Consider the following 20,577-nt stretch of genomic DNA (forward strand, 5'->3'; position numbering starts at 1 on the left):
TGCTCCCAACTGTGTCTCTGTTTGGGGAGTTTGGCTCTGCTTTATTTTGTCCTATAATTGCTGTTGGACTCCCATTAAACACAGTCAAAGCGAATCTGGCATTTTATTGATCTTATAGACCAGTCCCCCTAGAAATAAATTCTATCAATGAGCAGGAAGCAATCACAAGCATGGCATTATTAAAACTTTGCCGAGAAGCAGGTAAGAAGCCCTTTGCAGATGCTAGTCAACGTGACCACACAGTTGCAGGGTGAGCTGTGGGTGGGAACTGGTCCAAGATTCCCGGTTTTCTTTCCAGCTTGTGTTCAAACTGTGTTCTGCAGACCTTCTGCCCAGCAGATCATGGAAGAGCTCGACAGTAACACCAGTTATTAAAATACAGAAGTGCTCCCACACGGGTTGGTAATAGCTACTGCCCTGATAGCCCTAAATATCCACCTGACTATCCAGATGCTACACTCCCTCCCTCCAAGTCCCCTAGACCTCCTCACAATCCAGAAATCAAGCCAGGCACTTGGCAAGGGGGAGAGAAGATGCCCCAAGACCTTTAAGATTGGATGGTGCTCATGTCATAACATGTGTGAAATATTCTTGATATTAACCCCTGGACCTACATCAGAATTCCCAGGGACTTTGTTAAAACTGCAGATTCTGGAGTCCCACCAAATACATACTGAACTGGAGTCCATGGAGGTGAAGCCCAGAAACTGGTATTTTTATCAGCTTCCTCAGCAAGCCTCATGCACTCTTTGAGGACTGCTGGCCTGGGCACTGCTTCGACATTCTGCTGAAAGGAGAAGAAACTGGTTTGTGCGTTCATTTGATCTGATCAGTGGTTTTGAAACTTGATCAGAGCCTCAGAACCTACCTTAAAACAAATTCTTAGTCAGGATTTCAAAGTACAAAATTAGAGTAGAGCTGCATACAGCTCCTTGTCTGCAACCCCAAGCTTCAGGAAGCTGGTGAGGTTGGACAGTGTGTACTACAGAAGCATAGCTGGGGCTACCTGGCTCTCGTAGGGAAGAGAGTAGCCAAAGACAGACCAGAGCCTGACATTGGACATGGGAGAGGAGTCAGAGCCTGGTAATGGCCAAACCCAGAGTGGAGCCAGAGGCTGGAGTCCTAAGCCTGGATCAGCCATAATGAAAACAGGAGCCCAAGGAGCAAAGGGAGAACAGGTATGGCCAGAGAAAGGCAAACTGGAGATCATGTTGGCCAGGGTGGAGATGATGATGAAAAGGTACTTGTTTGGGGGCATGCACTGTTTCTGTGAACAGCTACACTGCTCTGATAAAGTGCCATCACCGAAACTGCTCACCTGGCTATGAGCTGTTGGGAGGAGAAGATGTGTTTTGTTTAATGCTGTAGCCAGGGTACCTCCTCCAGGACTGGCACAGAGCCTTCCCTCAATAACAAGGTACTTACTGAATAGAGGGATGGATGAGTGATGGATGGAGAGAAGGATGGATGGATGGATGGATGGATGGATGGATGGATGGGTGGATGGATGGATGAAGGGCTTTGTGTCTTCTAAAGGACATCTGCTACTCATCTCTGTAGCAGAGGTGCACATTTCAAGGTCAGGGGTCACTGGGGTGAGGTGGAGGTGGAGGATCCCATACTTGCTCCCCATTCCAAGTGCCAGAAAAGTCAGGCTGGCCCTAGAAAAGGGGCTTGCAAAGCTTAATAGGGCAGCTTAAGACAAGCATTGTTTGCTTAGGACTCTTTTAAAATCACCTGTTTATTATTCCCCTGCCCCCCAAAAATCTACCTCTAAGAGTCCTCAGACTTCAGCATGATAGGAAGAAAGTAAAGAAGCTCTTTTCACTGAGTGATTTTTCAAATTTTTAATTCAAATTTTCTGTTGCGATGTTTTATGCATCAGACACTGTGTAAGGCACTGATGGTAGAGCAGGGGGAAAAATAGGCCAGATCCCTCTCTCTTGAAGTTTATATTCTAATGAGGGAGTCAGGCCATAAACATAAAAACATGCAAATGAATGAGATCATTTGGAATGTGATCAATGCTATAAAAATTTAAACAGGGAGATGCAAAAGAAAGAGACTGGCAGGGCAGGAAGCTTTTTAGAAAAGGAGGCCATTTGTAGAAGTGGCATTTGAGCTGAAATCTGAATAATGATGGTCATGCAAACATGAGAGAGAGTAGCAAGCACACCAGGCAAGTGGTAACAAGAAGTGCAAAGCCCGGGGGGTGGGGACAAGTGACATGTGTTTGAGAAACAGAAAGGAGACCGGTGTGAATGGAACTGAGTAATAAAGGCTGAGGAAGAGGTACAGGAACAAGAAAGACACCAGATCAAGCCCACCTTGCAATGCACAGTGAGGATCTTGCAGGTGGATGATTTGGTGATGATCTGATTTGTGTAAGGTCTATCTAGGCTGCTGTGTGGAGAATGGACTGTAAAGGGAGCAAAAATGAGGGAAACCTGGTAGTAGGCTCGGACCATGATGATCGCTTGGACCAAAATGGTGGCAAGGAGCAGAAAGATTCAGGACACATTACATAGATGGAGTTGACAGGACTCAGGAGAGAAAGAAATCAAGCAGACCAGCAACCGATGGGGATAATGATAAATGACTTTCTCGTCCCCATTTTCCAGACAAGAAAACTGAGGTCCAGGTCCCACGACTGGAAACTATCAGAGACAGGATCTGAAGCCAGGTCTGTATGGCTCTGGAGCCCCCATGTTCTCTCCATTCTGCTTTCTTTTTATGGAGCCTTTGTTCTTGCGGTCATTGCCAAGGAACAGGTGTGTGGGGTTTGCGCATTCCCTGTATGCCAACTGCTCCTCATTTGGGGAGGAAAAATGAACCTCGCACTAGTTAATGCCACGCTGCTTATTGATTTAGGCAAATGCTTGGCAGCATCGATTCATCTTCCGAAGGGTAATGTAATAAGGGCCTGTATTATACTGTTGCTTTCTCTGGGCTCTGAATATGCCACCTTCCCTCGACTCCTCTATGAGCTATGAAAATAAACAAACCCATGGCATTGACATACCATCCAAGCATGTCTTTCTCCAAACAATGCAGCTGGGGGTGGGAGCGTGGAGAGAACTGGAGGTGCAGGTTCTGGGACAGCTGTATGACCTTGTGCAAGTCACTTAGCCTCTCTGAACTTTAAAGTCCTCATCTGAAAATGGGGCAATATCCCTGTGCTGTCAACCTCAGAAAGTTCAAGTAGGAGCATATAAGACATTGCATCCCAAAATAATTCATGAACTGCAACACGTGACATTATGGTTAATATAAGGAATTTTCTAGTATTCACAAATGAATAAGGTAAAGAGAGCCATTCAGTCATTCAGCAGAGATTTATTGAGCCTCTATAACAGCCGTGGGCAAACTATGGCCCGCGGGTCGGATCCGGCCCGTTTGAAATGAATAAAACTAAAAAAAAAAAAAAAAAAAAAGACCGTACCCTTTCATGTAATGATGTTTACTTTGAATTTATATTAGTTCACACAAACACTCCATCCATGCTTTTGTTCCGGCCCTCCGGTCCAGTTTAAGAACCCATTGTGGCCCTCGAGTCAAAAAGTTTGCCCACCCCTGCCTATAATGTGCCAGACACCAGTTATTCAGAGGTGGGTAGAATAGATATGACATGTGGTTTCTGCCTCCACATTGTCTATAGTCTAGTAGGGAAGAGAATTAGGAAATGACCATCAGCAAATATATCATTTCAATTGTTAGTCCATGTATTTAAAGAAACATGAAGGCTAGTAGTAATGCTCAGAGGTGTCCCAGGGGAAATGATTGAGCTGAACTCTGGAGGATGTAAAGGAATTAACTATAAGATGGGCAACTGTGGGGAAGGATGAGAGCATTCCAGTCACTAGGAACAGCATACCCAAGGGCCCTGAGGCAGGGAGGAGTATGGCGCATGTTGGAGGATCTGAACAAAAGCCAGAGTAGTTGAAACAGAGTGAACAAGAGTAAGGGGACTAGGATACGATGGGGCTAAAATGGGGGCAGAGGTTAGACTGTACAGAACCTTGGGGGTCATGGTACAATGATCCCAGTTGCTCTGAAGGAGATGCAGGAGAAGGAGAGAATGGACAGAAGAAGGCAAACTGTAGAATGATTAAACAGACTAGTGCATTTCCTTGTGAAAGTTTTAATAGGAGATTGGAATAAGGGTGCTATAGGAGCACAGAGAAGGGGTCTCTAATCCAGCTGGAGGTGTAATGGGGGAAGAAAGCTGAGGAAGACTCTGAGAGAGGCTGAGTCCTGAATTCTTGATTTGAGGCAATTTGGGAGTTAGAGAGATATTTGAGGCAGGAAAGGGACCTGCAAATACTTCAGTAGGGTACACAGAAGCCAGAAAAGAGACGGCTAAAGTAGCGGAGCCCAGGTTTTGATTGACACTTGATGCTTATGAAGCAAGTTCAATGTCGGGGAATGTCTAATGCATTTGATAGGAGGCAGTGAAAGACTCAGATAAGTATGTCTACAAAGCTCTAGGGTCAACACAGGGGAAGGCTGAAGAAGGAAGATCAGTTATGAGGCTACGTCTGGAGTCCAGGCAAGAGATGGGAATTCCAGTGATAATAATGTGGATGGGAAGATGCTGGCAGGCAAGGACCCAGGGTTGGAGCTGCCGGCTTGGACCTCTGCCCAACTCCTATAAGATGAGTTCATCTCTGCCCCCCCCCGTTCGCCCCCAGCCTCCTGCTCTGAACCTCAGCCTCTGAGGCTCTTTTAGCTCTAACTTGCATCTGCTCTTGCTGCTGCCCACCCCCCAATCTTGGTCAGATGCTCTGCAAAACCAACCCTGCTGATGAGTGTTATGTAACACGCTTGTTTCTGCCCTATGAGAACTAAGGGAGGAAAAAAATCTGCCTGACAAGTAATTTTGTATGTAAAAAACGATCTGTCAGAGGCTTGGGGGAATGTACCTGTAGCTCCTCCACACACTGACACATACACCTGCTTGCCTAATGACTGCTCTGCCTTCAGACGCCCTAGAACAATGCCCTTCCTCCTTTCAGGACCTGGGACCAACATTTTAAAGTTTAGCGTGTGTGTGTGTGTGTGTGTGTGTGTGTGTGTGTGTGTGTGTCTTTGTTCCCTGCTTTTTTTTTTCTTTTCCTTATAAAATAGCACTAAGGAACCGCTTGATTTTTTCAACAGCAACGTGAGGATAATAATAGTGGCTGGTGAAAATAAAATGAAATAATGCCTATAAATAGGGTCTTACGTGATACTTGGCACATAGTAGGCATTCATTAAAGGGATTTTTGAACTGCCTTGTCCTGTGTGCTTTCTCTGTTGCCAGACTCCGCGCTAACTGCTTTCCCTGCGTTTTAGCTTTTACTGTGGCGCTGTCCGTGGTCCTGAATTGTCTTTGGCAGCTGGGGGGCTTTTTTTTCTCCTACTCTCAGGAAGCTGATCACGCCACACCATCCACTCTCTCCTAGGAACTCCTAACCAGATGACTTCCTGAAGACATAATTTTAAGTCTCTTTGAAAAATCAACTTTACTGGGTATAACTTATATATAATTTAAGGGCACCTATTTTAATTGCACATTTTGATGGCCTTTGACAAATTTATACATCAGTTTAACTACCACCACTCAAATATAGAATAGTTCCATCACCTTCGAAAGTCCCCTTGGGTCCCGTCTTAATAAATGCCCAACACTCTGCCAGAGAAAGACACTTATGTGCCTTCAGTCACTATAGATTTGATTTGTCAATTCTAGTCTTCATACAAATGGAATTACATAGTAAGTACTCATTTATATCTGCCTCCTTCCTCTCACATAATTTCTTTCGGAGTTCATACATATTAATGCATATATCAGTCATTTATTCATTTTTAGTATTAAGTAGCATCCCACAAGTAGTTTACCCATTCACCTAAGATTGACTTGAGGGAATGTTTCCAATTTAGAACTATTATGAATAAAACTGCTACAAACATTAGTGTACAAGTCTTTGCATGGACATGTCTAGAGTAATTTGGTAAGGGTAGATTTAACTTTATTTAAAAAACTCTCAAACTCTTTTTTTGTACCATTTAACACTTGCAGTATGTGAGAATTCCAGTTGGTACACATTTGCCATCACTTGATATGGTCACTCTTTTTAATTTAGCCATTCTAACGAGTGATGTCTTATTATGGTTTTAATTTGCACTTCCCTGATAACAAATGATGCTGAGCATCTTTTCATATGCTTATCAGCCCTTTCATTATCATCTTTGGAGAACAGATAGTTTGAACAGATAGTTCAAATCTTTGAACTATTAACCTTTTAAATATTATTTTAATGCCATCAACAAATTCAAGTCCTTATAGTAGAAATTATTAAAACTGAGAGTTACAGGAAAATATAACCAACCTCAGGATAACACGGTCCATGAGAATGTCCCCGCCCCCTTTACTCTGAATTATTGAAATCTTTGGACTAACAGCTATTGCCAACATGGGATTCCTTTACTCTGAATTATTGAAGTCTTTGGACTAACAGCTATTGCCAACATGGGATTCTGGGTGTGGATGCACCACAGACAGGTAGGCAGATTGGTATAGAGATACATGTCTGTCTTGTTATCTCAAATCAATCCCTTACTAACTGGTTGGCCCTATGAAAGTTACTTAACCTCTATAATTCTCATCTCAGTGACCTACAAAGTGTAACCTACCTATATGTATTAGGAACACTGAAGCCAGTGTATATAAGGTGTCTGTCCCATAGTAGATACTCTATTGGCTCTATCCCAAACATACAAGATTTGTGTTGTCAAAACGATGCTGCTTTAAGTCCCCTTGAAAAAAAATACTACATTTTTAAAATAAGCATTTATTTACCCTCCAGGTCTGTGATCGGTGACTCAGGCTAGGATCATTTAGATAGATCTTTCAGTCTCAGCTCAGCTCAGTCACACGTCTGGAATTGGTTTACTGTTGACTAATCTAGGATAACCTCCAATGGGGTTCCTGGGTATCCCAGCTCTGTTTCACATCTCTTCTCTCATCCTCCAGCAGGCTAGTCTAAACATGATCCCTGGACAATGGTGGAAGTGCTAGAGAGTAAGGGAAAACACACAAGGGCTCTTCATCTCTACACTCAGAACTGGCACATAGCCATTTCTGCCATATTCAATCGGTGATAGAAAAATCACAGGCCAGATCAGATTCAGGAGGTGAGAAAATAGCTCCACATCTTTGGTGATAGAAACTGCAAAGTCATATGGGAAAGCGTGTGCATACATGGAGGACTGAAGAATTGGGTCTATCGTGCCAATCTGCCAGACAAAACAATCTCCAAGCGGGCCAAAAAGATAAACTTAAGTTACTTCCCACTCCCATATCTCATGAATTCTGGACTGAGGCTGAATATCCATGATCCAATTTCCCTCATTTCAGAAAAAAAGAACATCCCAATGACCTGACTTCTGCAAGATGTGAGTCAGCATCACTGTTCATTAACAAGTCTCTCAGGGCCAGGAGGTGAAACAAAAGCTGAGAAGCTGGGTCATTTGTAGGAGATGCTGATGGTGCTGACTGTCTCTACCCACTACCAACTCCACTCCTCTGTGTTCCCCTCTATCCTTCTAAATGGGCCTGATTGCAAGGAGCCAGGCAGACCACTTCTTTGCTTGGGGAAGATGAAGACTCTGGCCTCAGACAGAAGTATCTTAATAAGCCTCCTTCACTTAACTAGCCATGACCTAAGCAATCTTGGACTTGAATCCTGAAAACAGTAAAGGTAGATTGGAACAAGTTGAGAAGATTTGCCTTGTTAGGGGCACCTACTAGGTAGTCTATCCAACTCACAGTGACCATGCCTGTTGGTCTCCCCATCTATGGACATAAAAGTGGGCTCCTGGCAGTCTATTTATACAACAAAACAGCAACAGCTCATATGAATGTAAGTGGGCCCCTGATCCAAGCTGGGTCAGAATCCTTTTAGAATTTAGAATTTGGGATATTCATTCTCTTCTGTGGCTGGCTCTATAGGAGTTTGGGAAGTGTAGGTTTGTCAGATTCTGCCCATTATGAAGATCAGGATGATCAGGAAAGCATAAAAGAAAGGTTTCAGAAAAAGAAAACAATGAGGCAAAAGTAGTACAGAAAATCTAAATGACTTCCTATCCCCGGTTTGGGTCATTTTGTTGTGTTTGCCTGTCCAGTGTTCAGTCTTCCTTATTCAGGTACGAATATTTTGAAATTCCTTTGGAGAACCATCCCTCTTACCACTCTCAGTCCCAGTCATTTGCATAAGAACCTGACCATTTCCCCCCAGGGGAGAGTATGACACCCACGCTAGCCAAATGAGAACATAGCATCCCTCTGGCCACAATTATAATTCCAGGACTAGGAATATGACCCAATTAGAGCCAGTGAGTCTCAGGGTTTATTCAGATGGTATGAGAAGAAAGAAGCCCTCTGTCTTTTCCACAAGACTTGAAACTGGATGGATGTGAGCCAGAACCTGCTGGCCACCATCTTCCTCCACAAGGATAAAGCCTTCCTAAAAATAAAGCCAACTCAGCAGAAGGCAGGGCTGAGAGATGGAAACCAAGTCCCAGTGATGTAGTTCAGCTTTAGTACCTTGGTCCAGCTGTGGTGGAGGCAAGTCTTCAAGGAATTTCTTACTTACAAGCCAAAATAACGTCATTGGGGTTTTTTTGTTCTAACAAGTATGAGTTGGGTTTTCTGTTTCTTACAACTGAAGGCCATACTATGACTTCTTGAAGCCAAGCTACATTCCTACCCATGGGAGATCCCCATGGAATTCTAATAAATTCCTCTTTTCTACCTAGTAACAATCAAGAGTCACAATTCAGGTATTTCTACTTGTTATCATATGAGGATAAAAAGTGAGGAATTGAGCCCTAGCTAGTTTGGCTCAGTGGATAGAGCGTTGGCCTATGGACTGAAGGGTCCCAGGTTCGATTCTGGTCAAGGGCACATGCCTGGGTTGAGGGCTTGATCCCCTCAGTAGGGGGCATGCAGGAAGCAGCCCATCAACGATTCTCTCTCATCATTGATGTTTCTATCTCTATCTCCCTCTCCCTTCCTCTCTGAAATCACTAAAAATATTTTTTAAAAAAAAATAAGGCATTGAGGGCACTCTAATATCTACTCTGTACTATGCATTATGCAAGGCACCTTATTTCACTCTAGAGCCAGCTGTGCTACAGTGTTTCTGAAATCCATTGCACCATGCAATCTTGTGCAAGAAAAACTAAAAAGCTGATGAGCAAATGGGGTTGAGGCACAACATTCAAAAACTTCATCAGCGGCACATTAAAAAAAAACAAAAACAGGCACCCAATAAAAATGGTAGCACAGTTTTACATGCATTAAGTGGTTTAAAAATATAATAAAAATGAAATTTAACCTCAGAAAAGATCTGAAGTTGGCTTGTGGAGTTGGGTGTTGGAAGGACTGCAGCTTGTGAAGTGGTGGAACTGTCAGAAATCAGATGGAAGGTTTTAATAACAGATGTGGATGAGAGGTTTTAATACCAGATATATATGGGTGTGGCTCATACTTCAGGTATCTGGTAGATGTTTTGGGGACACATGTTATAGCACAACTAATTCCTATGAATCTAACCTTAACCTTATGACATAGATATTATTTCCCCTGTTTTAAAAGTGAAGACAACGAGGTTCAGAGAGCCAATGAGGGCTCTAAGCCAGCTAAGATCTGAAGCTGTGTCTATCAAACTCCTTATTTCCCCTGTTTTAAAAGTAAAGACGAGGTTCAGAGAGCCAGTGAGGGGCCCAGCTAAGATCTGAAGCTGTGTCTATCAAACTCTAGTGCTCACATGCTTTCCATACCAGCATGCTCTATATGAACACCGGTGTTTCCTTTGATACATGTATAACTTGCTTCACCTTTAGCTGTCTTCTTACCAAGTCTTAGAAGTTACATTCTGTATTGTAAAACTTGGCACAGTAAGTAGTGGTATCATATGACTCACTCTACCTCAGTTATTCCATCTGTAAAGTGGAGCTGTGTCTCTTTGCTACCCACCCAAGTCATAGAGAAAGTGCAATGGCCAACTATACTACTGACAAGGGGATAGTGTCCATATGGCTCACAAAACATAAATGACTGGGGCTCTTCATTCAACACACTCCATCTGCCAGTAAAGGAAACTAAGGGCCAGACAGAGCAGGGGACTCACCAAGGCCACGTAAGAAAGCGGTGACAAGAGAGGGATTAAAATCCGGGACTGTGGATCTCCAGAAAAGTCATGTCCAATGTGGCTGGAGTAAGATCCGTTATAACCATGGTGTCCACTGGGACCTGGTTTAGCCATTGTTTACTCAAACTAGCCCCTATCTGTCAATACAAGTGAGCTACAGGAATGGCCGAGAGGTGTGTGCTCAGCCTTCCAAGCCTTGCATTTCCACAAAGTCACTTGGCTATACTTAAACCCACAGCCCATTATTCTGACAATGAGTAATAGCCTTATGCTAGGAGCCAGGCTAATCAATCATGCATCCAATATTTATTGAGAACTCCCCTGTCAGGACTCCCTCCGTTTTGAGAGAGAGACATCAATGTGAGAGAAAAACATTGATCCATTGCCTCCCACATGGCCCCAAGTGGGGATCGAACCCATAACCTAGGTATGTGCCCTGACTGGGAATAGAACCCTTAACCTTTTGGTGTATAGGAAGTTGCTCAACCAGCTGAGCCTCCTGGCCAGGGCAGAGATAATTAATTATTTCCTACCATATTTTATTCATGAAAGACTTAAAGAACTGCCAGTCAATGCCTCTGGCCTGCAGGAGAGAACTACCCTCCACTATGACACTACACCATGTTGTGATTTCAGCCACGAGCAGAAAAACATGATGTTTCAACTCGCTTATGGGGCCTGGGTCTGAGGTTGAGTTCCCTCAGAAGCAAGCTCTGAAATAAAGTTTGGGTGCAAATAGTTTGTGTGCCGGGTAGAAAGGAGCAGGGAATGAGACAGGGAAGGGGTGTAAGCCAATCCAGTGTCATGTGACTGCAGGGGGCAACTGAGGCTCCATCTGGAGATGGGGGCCAGGCAGGGATAACCCCTGGGAGAAGCTGTGGAATGTGCCTCTGAGTTGTATCTCCCGAGAGATTACAAAGCTGGGTGCCCATCACTGGCTGAGGGCTATTCCCAGGGACCTCACCTCTCAGAACTTCTAGCCCCCTTGCACGCAGGCCAGAGAAAGCCCTCAGACAGAATGAACGGAAGGTTCTGGTAGTCAGATGCCATCAGTGTGCATGGCAATAAAAGTGCAGAAGGCATATGGCAGGGCATCAATATGTCTACTACACCCGGTCATGGATAAATACTCAGTTCTTAAAAGAAAGCTAAAGTATTAAAAACAGTAATACTAGATGACACTGATTAAGTGCATACTGTGTGTCAGCCATTATGTAAACACTTGCACTTGATCGGAATTATTTTACTTAATACTCACATTAGCATCATGGGGTCGGTATTATGATTATCCTCATTTCATGAATGAGGAAACTGATTCTTAGAGAGCTTAAATATACCAAAAGGGGCTAGGGACTAGAAAAATGCAGAACTGAGATTTGAACCCACATGTTCAAATGACTCCAATGCCTTTATCTTTCTACTACTCATGCTGGCAGATATCACAAAAGTGATGAGACAGAAATGGATCGTCTAATTTTGGAGGGTGAGAGGTCTGAAAGAGAGATGGGTACCTAACCAAAAAGGTTCTATCTAGGAAGGTCTATTTAGAAGACCTCTATTGCATTTATACCCATTCCTTCACCTTCTAGTAAAAGTGTCTCTACTTTCCCGTGGGTGGGTGTGTGTGTGGCAAGGGGGGGGGGGGCACCCACCCACTCTGTAGTTTGGAGGGCTGACTCCACCTCCTAGCTCTAGAATATGAGCTAGATCTAACCAATCAGCTAATTCCACTACCATCTCCAGACAGTGATTGGTTCAAGGAAGGTCATATGACCATAGCTAATCCAATGACAATCTATGCCATAACTTGGTATAAGAAGAAGCTCCCTATCCCTTGAGGTTCCTGAACTGAGGGCCATAAACTATTGAGGGCTGTTTTTGCCACCACTTGGGGAGGCTGCCTGAGAATGAAGCCACAGAGAGGTAAACAGGACCTAGAGATGGAGGCAGATTTTTTTAAATAAGCTTTCTTGAGGTACAATTTACCTGCAGTAAAATGCACCCATGTTAAATGTACAGTTTGATAAATTTTGACACATATATACAGTCAAGAGATAGACTATTTTCATGGCCTCAGAAAGGTCTCTCACACCTATTTGCAATCAATTACTCCATCCCAACCCCAAACAGCCACCGGCCTACTTTCTATCACAATAGTTTTACCTCTTTAGAATCTCATAAAGTAACACAATATGTGCCTGGCTTCTTTCACTCAACTAATGATTTTGAGATTCAATCATGCTTGTGCATGTATCAATATTCATTCTTTTTATTGATGAGAATGCTTCCATTGTGTGGATGCAGCACAGTTTATTTATTCATTCTCCTGCTGATGAGCATTTGGGTTGTTTCCAGATTGGGGCTATTATGAATAAAGCTTCTATGAATATTGGTGTAGATTTCTTTGTGTGGATGTAATTTTAATTTTCAATTATCTTGGGTAAATACACAGGAGTGAAATTTCTGGGTTGCATGCTAAATGTATGTTGAATGTTATGTTTTATTTTATAAGAAACAAAAGGCAGACCTTTAACAACCTCTTTTGAGCACTTGTATCTAGCTGGATTCCTGGAACTTTGTTACATGACCCAAAAAATACCATCAATTGCTTAAGCAAGTTGGACATGGGTTTTACTGCTACTTATAAGTGAAAGAATATTGAAGGTATCCATCTTCCAGGTAATAATATTCATAAGTGTTGACCAGTTTCTTCACCCAACACTTGACAACCAATAGTACAACTCAATATTGAGGGCAGAAATCAGTTTTGCTGTTCAGTAGAGGAGCAATAGCCCCAAAGACTTGGGAATAGTGGTTGAGGTGGAAAGGGGGAGTCTCTTCAAGTGTCTTCCAAACCATAAAACTCCAGACAGTTATGATGCCCTGAGGGCAATGCCAAAGACTTCCAACCCTAAGATGTAAAGTTTGATTCTGATCCAGGAGAGGAGCTGACTTCCTCTTCCTTAACCAAATTCTCTGAGCTTCACAGTCTTCTCCTATAAAATGGAGCTAACACTAATTACCATAAATAATTAAAAGTTTTCCATTACTGCAAGTGTCCTATATGCATTAAGTAGGTAATTTATATAAATAATCCTGTGAGAAGATTCCCATTAGTATTACTCATATTTAGAGAGAAGGAAATTGAGGCTTAAAGAAGTTAAGATTGAGTCACAGTTCATGTAATATGGCATAGTCTCTATGGAAAACAGCAGAGGCTCCTCAAAAATATAAAAAATAGAATTACCATATGATTCAGTAACCTTATTTATAGATATCATATCCAAAATAATTGAAATCTGGATCCCAAAGAGATATTTGCCCTCCATGTCATTGCAGCATTATTTATAATAGCCAAGTTATGGAAATAACCTACATGTCCACTGATGGGTGAATGGATAAAGAGAATGTGATGTATACATACGATGGAATGTTATCCAGCCTTCCAAAGGAAGGAAATCCTGCCATATGAAACAACATAGCTAAACCTAGAGGACATTATGCTGAGTGAAATAATTCAGTCACAGGAGGAAAATTACTGTCTGTCTCCAATCATATGAGGCATGTAACGTAGTCAAACTCAGAGAGGCAGCGAGTAAAATGGTGGTTGTCAGGGGCTGGGGGAGGAGACATGGGGAGTTGGTCTTCAAAGAGTATAGAGTATCAATCATGTAAGATGAATACGTTCTAGAGATCTGCTGTACACATAGTGCCGATAATTAATAATACTATAATAAAAATCATAAAAATTTGACAAGAGGGTAGATCTTATGTTAAGTATTCTTACCACATTTTTATATGAAAAAAAGAACTGACCTATAGTTAGGAAGAAGGAGGTCAGGGTGTCATCCAAGCCTGCCTGACTCCCAAGTGGGCAGAGAACACATCCTACTAGTCAGTAATGCATGGTGAGTACCTGCTATGAATGAGGGTCCATGTTAGTGGTTCTCACCCCCCGCCGGACCATTAGAATCCTCTGGATACTTTAAAAACCCCAATACTCGAGCTACACCTCTAGACAATTAAGTCCAAATCTCTGGAAATGAGACCAAGACATCACTATCTTCTAAAGCTCCCAGGAGCTCCAGGGCATAGCAACATTTGAGGACCCATGGTCAGGGCCGTGGTTTTCCAACTTGAGTGCATCAGAGTCACATGGAGGGCTTGTCAAAACAGATTTACACCCCTGCGTCCAGATCCGTAGGTCTGGGGTATATCCTGAGAAGTCACATTTCTAACAAGCTTCCAGGTGGTGTCGATGCAGTTGGTCTTGGGGCCAAATTTTGAAAACCATTCATCTAAGAATATTTAGCCAAAAAAAAGGATAATTAGCCCTTGCCTTTACATTTTCCCTACCTTATAAGCAGACAATTACAATACAGTGTTATAAGTATTATGATAAATGAAGTATGGGGTATTTTAGAAACTCAGAGAAGGGGATATCACATATGCTCAGAGGGTCAGAGAAAATTCCAAGAGATGATACTGTGCTGAGTTCTAAAGAATCCTCTTGAAATATTGCTCTCAATCCAGAAGTGACTATGATAACCTTGGCCCTGACCTTAACCCTACCTTAACCACAAATGAGGTAGGTATTAAGCACCAGCACAGGGTCTGGCTCATAGTCAGTATTCAATAAAAGTCCTTCCAGGTCAAGTCACACAGGATCCCACAGCTTCCCATCAGACACCCCTCCCCCAAGATCTGCCTCCTTCCCTTGGCAACTGCTCACCACACTGACATTTGACACGAGGTACCTGGCAATGAGATGCCAGGCCACAGCTGCCACTTCCGGTCGAGCAGAGACCTCTCCCTACAGACAGAGAAGCATCCCAGGAACCTGCAACTTCCGCCAACCCAGAAACTTCCAGAGTCTGCTGTGTAGCAGGCATTGTGCAAGATGCTTATGGGTTTGCCCTGGGAAGATGGGTATTATCACCCCCGAGTTTAGAATTGAGGAAACTGAGGCTCAGAGAACTGAAATAGCTCACCTGTGGTCACACAGCTGCTAAGTGCCACAGATGAGATTTGAACCCGGGTCTGTCTCATTCCAGCATTCTTTTCCTATCACACTGCACTGCCTTTCATAGGGAACCCTGCCTGGCTTGCTCCAATCCCAGCACTGGTGGAAGTAGGGAATTCAACCCTTTCATATTTATCTTTGGGACTGGCTCCTCTGCAGTGTCAACCAGGCAAGGGTTCCAAAAAGGGTGTTGACTCTAAACCAGCCAAAATCCTCCTCTGTACACTCCGCCCCCAGGAGGCTCAGGCCAGCTGGGCTATTCTGGACCTGGGTTCTGGCTGCCAAAGCCAGGCAGGTGAACGCCAGACTGAGGGAGGCCCAAAATGAGCAATGACAGCTTCTCTATTGCAAAATAGATGTTCTGGACTTGGCCTCTCCTTGCAGCTGCTGGTGCGAGGCTATGCAAATGCTTCCTTTGTCCTAGAAAGAGCACGGGCTCTGGAATCAGCAGCCTGGGGTTCAATTTCTGTACGTGGTGGGGCTGCTGGTTCACTTTCTCTAAGCTTCTATTACCATCTTTAAAACCAAGCTAACCAATCCTTCAAGGGTCGGGATTAACAGATATGGGAAATGGAGAGCTATGGCCCAGTTCCTGGCACATAGTAGATGCCCTATTCCTCTTACCCCCTTCTCTTCCTTGGCCTCTTTCTCTGAATTTTAGGCAGTAAATCATATCCCATGCTTTTGTCCTGTTCCCATCTTCTACCCCAGCGGTTCTCCACTGTGGGTCACGACCCCTTTGAGATCGAACGACCCTTTCACAGAGGTCGCCTAAATACATCCTGCATATCAGATATTTACATTACGATTCATAACAGTAGCAAAATTACAGTTAAGAAGTCGCAACGAAAATAATTTTATGGTTGGGGGTCACCACAACATGAGGAACTGTATTAAAGGGTCGCGGCATTAGGAAGGTTGAGAACCACTGTTCTATCCCCTTCTGTAGTGGATTGATAGCATCTTCCCAAAAGATTGCCCAAGGTCCTAATTCCCCAAACCAGTGACTATGACTTTATTTAGAAAGAGCGTCTTTGCAGATGTGATCAAGTTAAGGATCTCAAGATGACATATTCCGGGACTACCCAGATAGGTCCAAAATTCAGTGACAGGTGTCCTTATAAGAGAAAAGCAGAGGGAGATGTGAAACATACAGGTATAAAGGGAAGAAGGCCATGGGAAGGCAGGCAGAGAGAGGTTGGAGTGATGCAGCCACAAGCCAAGGAACAACTGGAACCACTGGAAGCTGGAAGAGGCAGGAATCATCCTTTCCTAGAGACCTCATTGGGAGTGTGCCCCTACCAACACCCTGATTTCAGATCTCTGGCCTCCAAAACTGTAAGAAAAATAAGTTTCTATTCTTTTAGAGCCATACAATGTGTGATAACTTGTCATGGCAACCACAGGACCCTAATACACCTTCTCCATCTCAGCCCACAGAGGGCAAAACTGATCAGCTGCTCCCGTCTCCAGCCTCTTCCTCAGCCCAGCTCCCAGTCTTCCTATCTCCCACGGGGAGAGAAGTTGCTCAGCAGAATGTTGGAAATTAGCTCCATTCATTGGCTTACATTTTACTAGTGGGCATGACAAGCGACCCTTAAGGATCAGAAGCCAAGCTCCCCCTCCCCGTTTCACTTCTTGCCCTCATACACGGAAAACTGTTTTGTAAACACACCCTCAGCAGGACCTCTAGGAGAGAAGTTCTCAACCTCATCGCCGTTTAGACTGGACAATTCTTTGTTACCTGTGTCCGAAGGGGAGGGGGTCCTGTTAATTGTAGCATGTTGAACACTATCCCTGGCCTTTACTTCTTAGATGCAAGAGCACTGCCCTCCACCAATGGTGGGATGTCTCCAGATATTGCCATAGCCCCTGGGGGAGAAAGAGGGGCAACATCATCCCTGGTTGAGAGCCACTGCTCTAGAGGAGAGTCTAGCACACGAGTCTTGTCGGGGGAGGGTAGGACGACACCATCATCTTTGTCCTTGAGGTTGAATGAGGAAGTGCAGCATATTGGTAACACACCAGGCCCTTCTGGATTCCAGAGAACCAGATAGAAAACCCTATTTGAGATCTCTGGCCTGAGTTTCTTGCCCCACACCAATCACCAGATATGCCCAGGACAGGGAAGATATTAGGTGTTTGCAGCTAAAAATAAAAGCCAGATATTTTTTTTTTGTCCTTGTGTATAATTCCTTCAAAGAGGGGTGAGTGACAGGTAGCAAAGGCACACTGAATGCCTGAAAAGTGTAACTGCAACAGTCTGAGAACCGATTGCTCTGAAATATCAGGGTCTAGTGAAGTTTTATGGGTTTAGACCATATTATGCAAAGGGGAAAGAATGGTGGAGATGTAAAGGACCGGTAGGGATCTGGTCCTAAAGAGTTTTCAGTGCCCTACTACTGTGGACACTATTATGTTCCTCTCCCCTTAGGCCCCCTCCCCCCACCCGCAAAAAAAAAAACAAAAAACACTCCAATTTTGAAGTCTTACCACCCAGTGTGGCTGTATTTGGAGATGGAGCCTCTAAACTTTACAGTCTAAAGCAGTGGTTTTCAACCTGTGGGTCGCGACCCCTTTGGGGTCGAACAACCTTTTCACAGGGGTCGTCTAAGAACATCCTGCATATCAGATATTTACATTACGATTCATAATAGTAGCAGCATTACAGTTATGAAGTAGCAACGAAAATAATTTTATGGTTGGGTCACAACATAAGGAACTGTATTTAAAGGGCCAGAAGGTTGAGAACCGCTGCTCTAAAGGAAGAAATGAAGGTTAAATGAGGTCATAAGGGTGGGGCCCTGATCCAACAGGATTGCTGTTCTTATAGGAAGAGACCTTAGATATTTACACAACAAGGAAAGGCCACATGAGGACACAGTGAGCAGGCACCATCTGCAAGCCAGGAGAGTCCTTGATCTTAGACTTCCAATCTCCAAAACTATAAGAAAGTGAATTTCTGTTGTTTAAGCCACCCAGTCTGTGGTATTTGGTTATGGCAACCCAAGCTGACTAAGACACCTACTAAGGAGTTTGGATTCTGTCCTATAGGCCAAAGCTTTCCAAGGTTTGTCTCCTGGGTCATCTGCACTGGAATCTCCCAGAGGCTTTTGTAAATACTGATAACTCACATCTACTGAGAGGGATGCCTAGGGATCTGCATCTGCACAAACGTACTAGGTGATATTTATGCACATTAAAATTGTATACCCAAAGCTGATAGGCGACTAGGACTCAATAAAGGATTTTAGGGAGAGTTGAAGTTTTAGAATATTACCAGGTGCAGTGCCTCTCCTTGGCTAGAAATGACAGTGACAGAGGCAGAGAGAGCACTGGGACATCTCCATGCGTCCCCCTGGGATTCTGCTCTCTGCTACCCTGCACACTGCCTTCATCCCCATGGGCAATCCCCCTGGGCAACCTCTGTGGATTCTTCCCCCACCTTGCTCAAAGGCATGGCTTGTAAGGGATAACAGTAAAATGGAGGATTTGGGTGCTGGCCAAATGCTAGGAGAGAGGGTAGGAGACTGAGGCTAGGAGAAAAGACCAGGAAGGAAACAAAAATTGCTGAGAAACTCGTCTTCATTGACCATTGTCGATGGCTTCATTGGGAAGGTGGCTTCATTGGGAAGTGGGGCCAACTAGCATGAGACTAAATTCAAATTGGAGACCAGATCCCTCTTTGCCAGTCTTGGGGCTAGTGCTTTGGCTGTAAGGCATCAGTGCAGGGGAAGTCAGGCCAGCAGTAGCTCAATACACCCTCCCAAGCATGAAGGTCTGCTGATGGTGATTGTTTCCAGACAGGCAGAAAGGGTAGAGAGCAAAGGCTGGCCTGGGCAGTGTTCAACCGAGACTGCCTCTGACCAGCCAAGGGTTGGAGCTCTGAGCTAGCTCCCCGCTCCACCCACCCCCTCCCAGGTGATGAACAACATAGGACTTGCAGAGTAAATGGTCTTGGCCAGTATAAGAAAGTAGGTCTGGTCTAGAGCTTTCTCTTCTAAATAGCCAAAAATCTCTCTTTGGGGAAGAAAATAGGGGCATGAGAGGGTTTCATTAAGTCCCATTTGATCCTTTGTTGGGTGAGGGAATTGGATGAGATGGCCCTTCAGGGAAAGACGTTCTGGGTTGAATGCATGAAGTGGTTTGGTTTGAGTGGGACAGAAATCAGCAGAGTTCATGCCCCTGCACCAGTGGTATCACACAAGGATGTATTCAAGCCCTGTCTCTGGTATTTACAAGCTTGGGAGCCTTGAGCCAGTGCCTTAACTGCCTTGAACCTCGGTTTCTCTTATCTGTAAAATGGGGATAATGAATAACGTATAACCTACCTCATAAGGTTACTGTGAGAATTAAATGAGATAATCATGGATGGTGCTTACTACAGTGCCTGGAATGTAGTTGGCAGTCTATACCATCCACTATTGTTGTTGTTGTTGATGATGATGATATCATTATTTTCAAAGAATAAGAACTTTCAATAAAACAGACCTAAATGGGATTCCCAGCTTAGCCAGCAACCATGTGACTCTCAACAAACTGCTTAATAATTGTGAGCGTCAGTTCCTTCTTTTACAAAATGGGGCTAATTATGCTGACATGGAAAGCTGTTTATGTATGTAGCTTCAACAAGATGACTTCTAGAAAGTATCTTGCACAGAATCCAAGATTCCATTGTTTCAGAAGAGCAAGGTCCCCATGGGTCAGGAATCCACAACACACACACACACACACGCACACACACACACACACACACACACACACACTTCCAGGCTCCTGCTCTTCCCTTTGACATGGACTTTATACAGTGGTTCTCAACCTTCCTAATGCCGCGACCCTTTAATACAGTTCCTCATGTTGTGGTGACTCCCAATTTCATTGTTACAAATTGAACAGAATTAAAGCATAGTGATTAATCACAAAAACAATATATAATTATATATGTGTTTTCTGATGGTCTTAGGCAACCCCTGTGAAAGGGTCATTCGACCCCCAAAGGGGTCACAACCCACAGGTTGAGAACCGTTGACTTTAAAATTCCTATTACCATGGGCTGCTCACTAGGTCAAATTGCCTCTCTTGGGGACTGTGCTTTTAAATGTCCCTCAGGAATACCTTAAATTACCTAAAAAAGACGTGTCCCTGGTTTTCCAACGTGTCCCTTGATTTCATGTCATTTTATGCTTTTCTACAAAGCCCAATCTTTTCATTTATAATGCCATGTTTATGCAATACTTTCCATATAAAGACATAGGTCCAATCAATCAATCAACCAATCAAATGAAAAGTGCCAAGTTTGGATCTGGTTATTAACCTTGCAAGATATGCCTAACATAAATGGAAATGGAAAAAATGCTA

At 43.7% G+C, this 20,577-nt stretch overlaps 1 protein-coding gene across 1 annotated transcript in view; it reads right to left on the reverse strand.

Moving 5' to 3' along the window:
- SHISA9 (shisa family member 9) overlaps window positions 1–20,577 on the reverse strand; it is a 281,059-nt gene that overhangs the window by 164,589 nt on the left and 95,893 nt on the right. The gene's annotated exons all lie outside the window — the stretch shown is intronic.

Source organism: Myotis davidii, unplaced genomic scaffold (assembly GCF_000327345.1).
Source record: "Myotis davidii unplaced genomic scaffold, ASM32734v1 scaffold209, whole genome shotgun sequence".
Taxonomy (NCBI): domain Eukaryota; kingdom Metazoa; phylum Chordata; class Mammalia; order Chiroptera; family Vespertilionidae; genus Myotis; species Myotis davidii.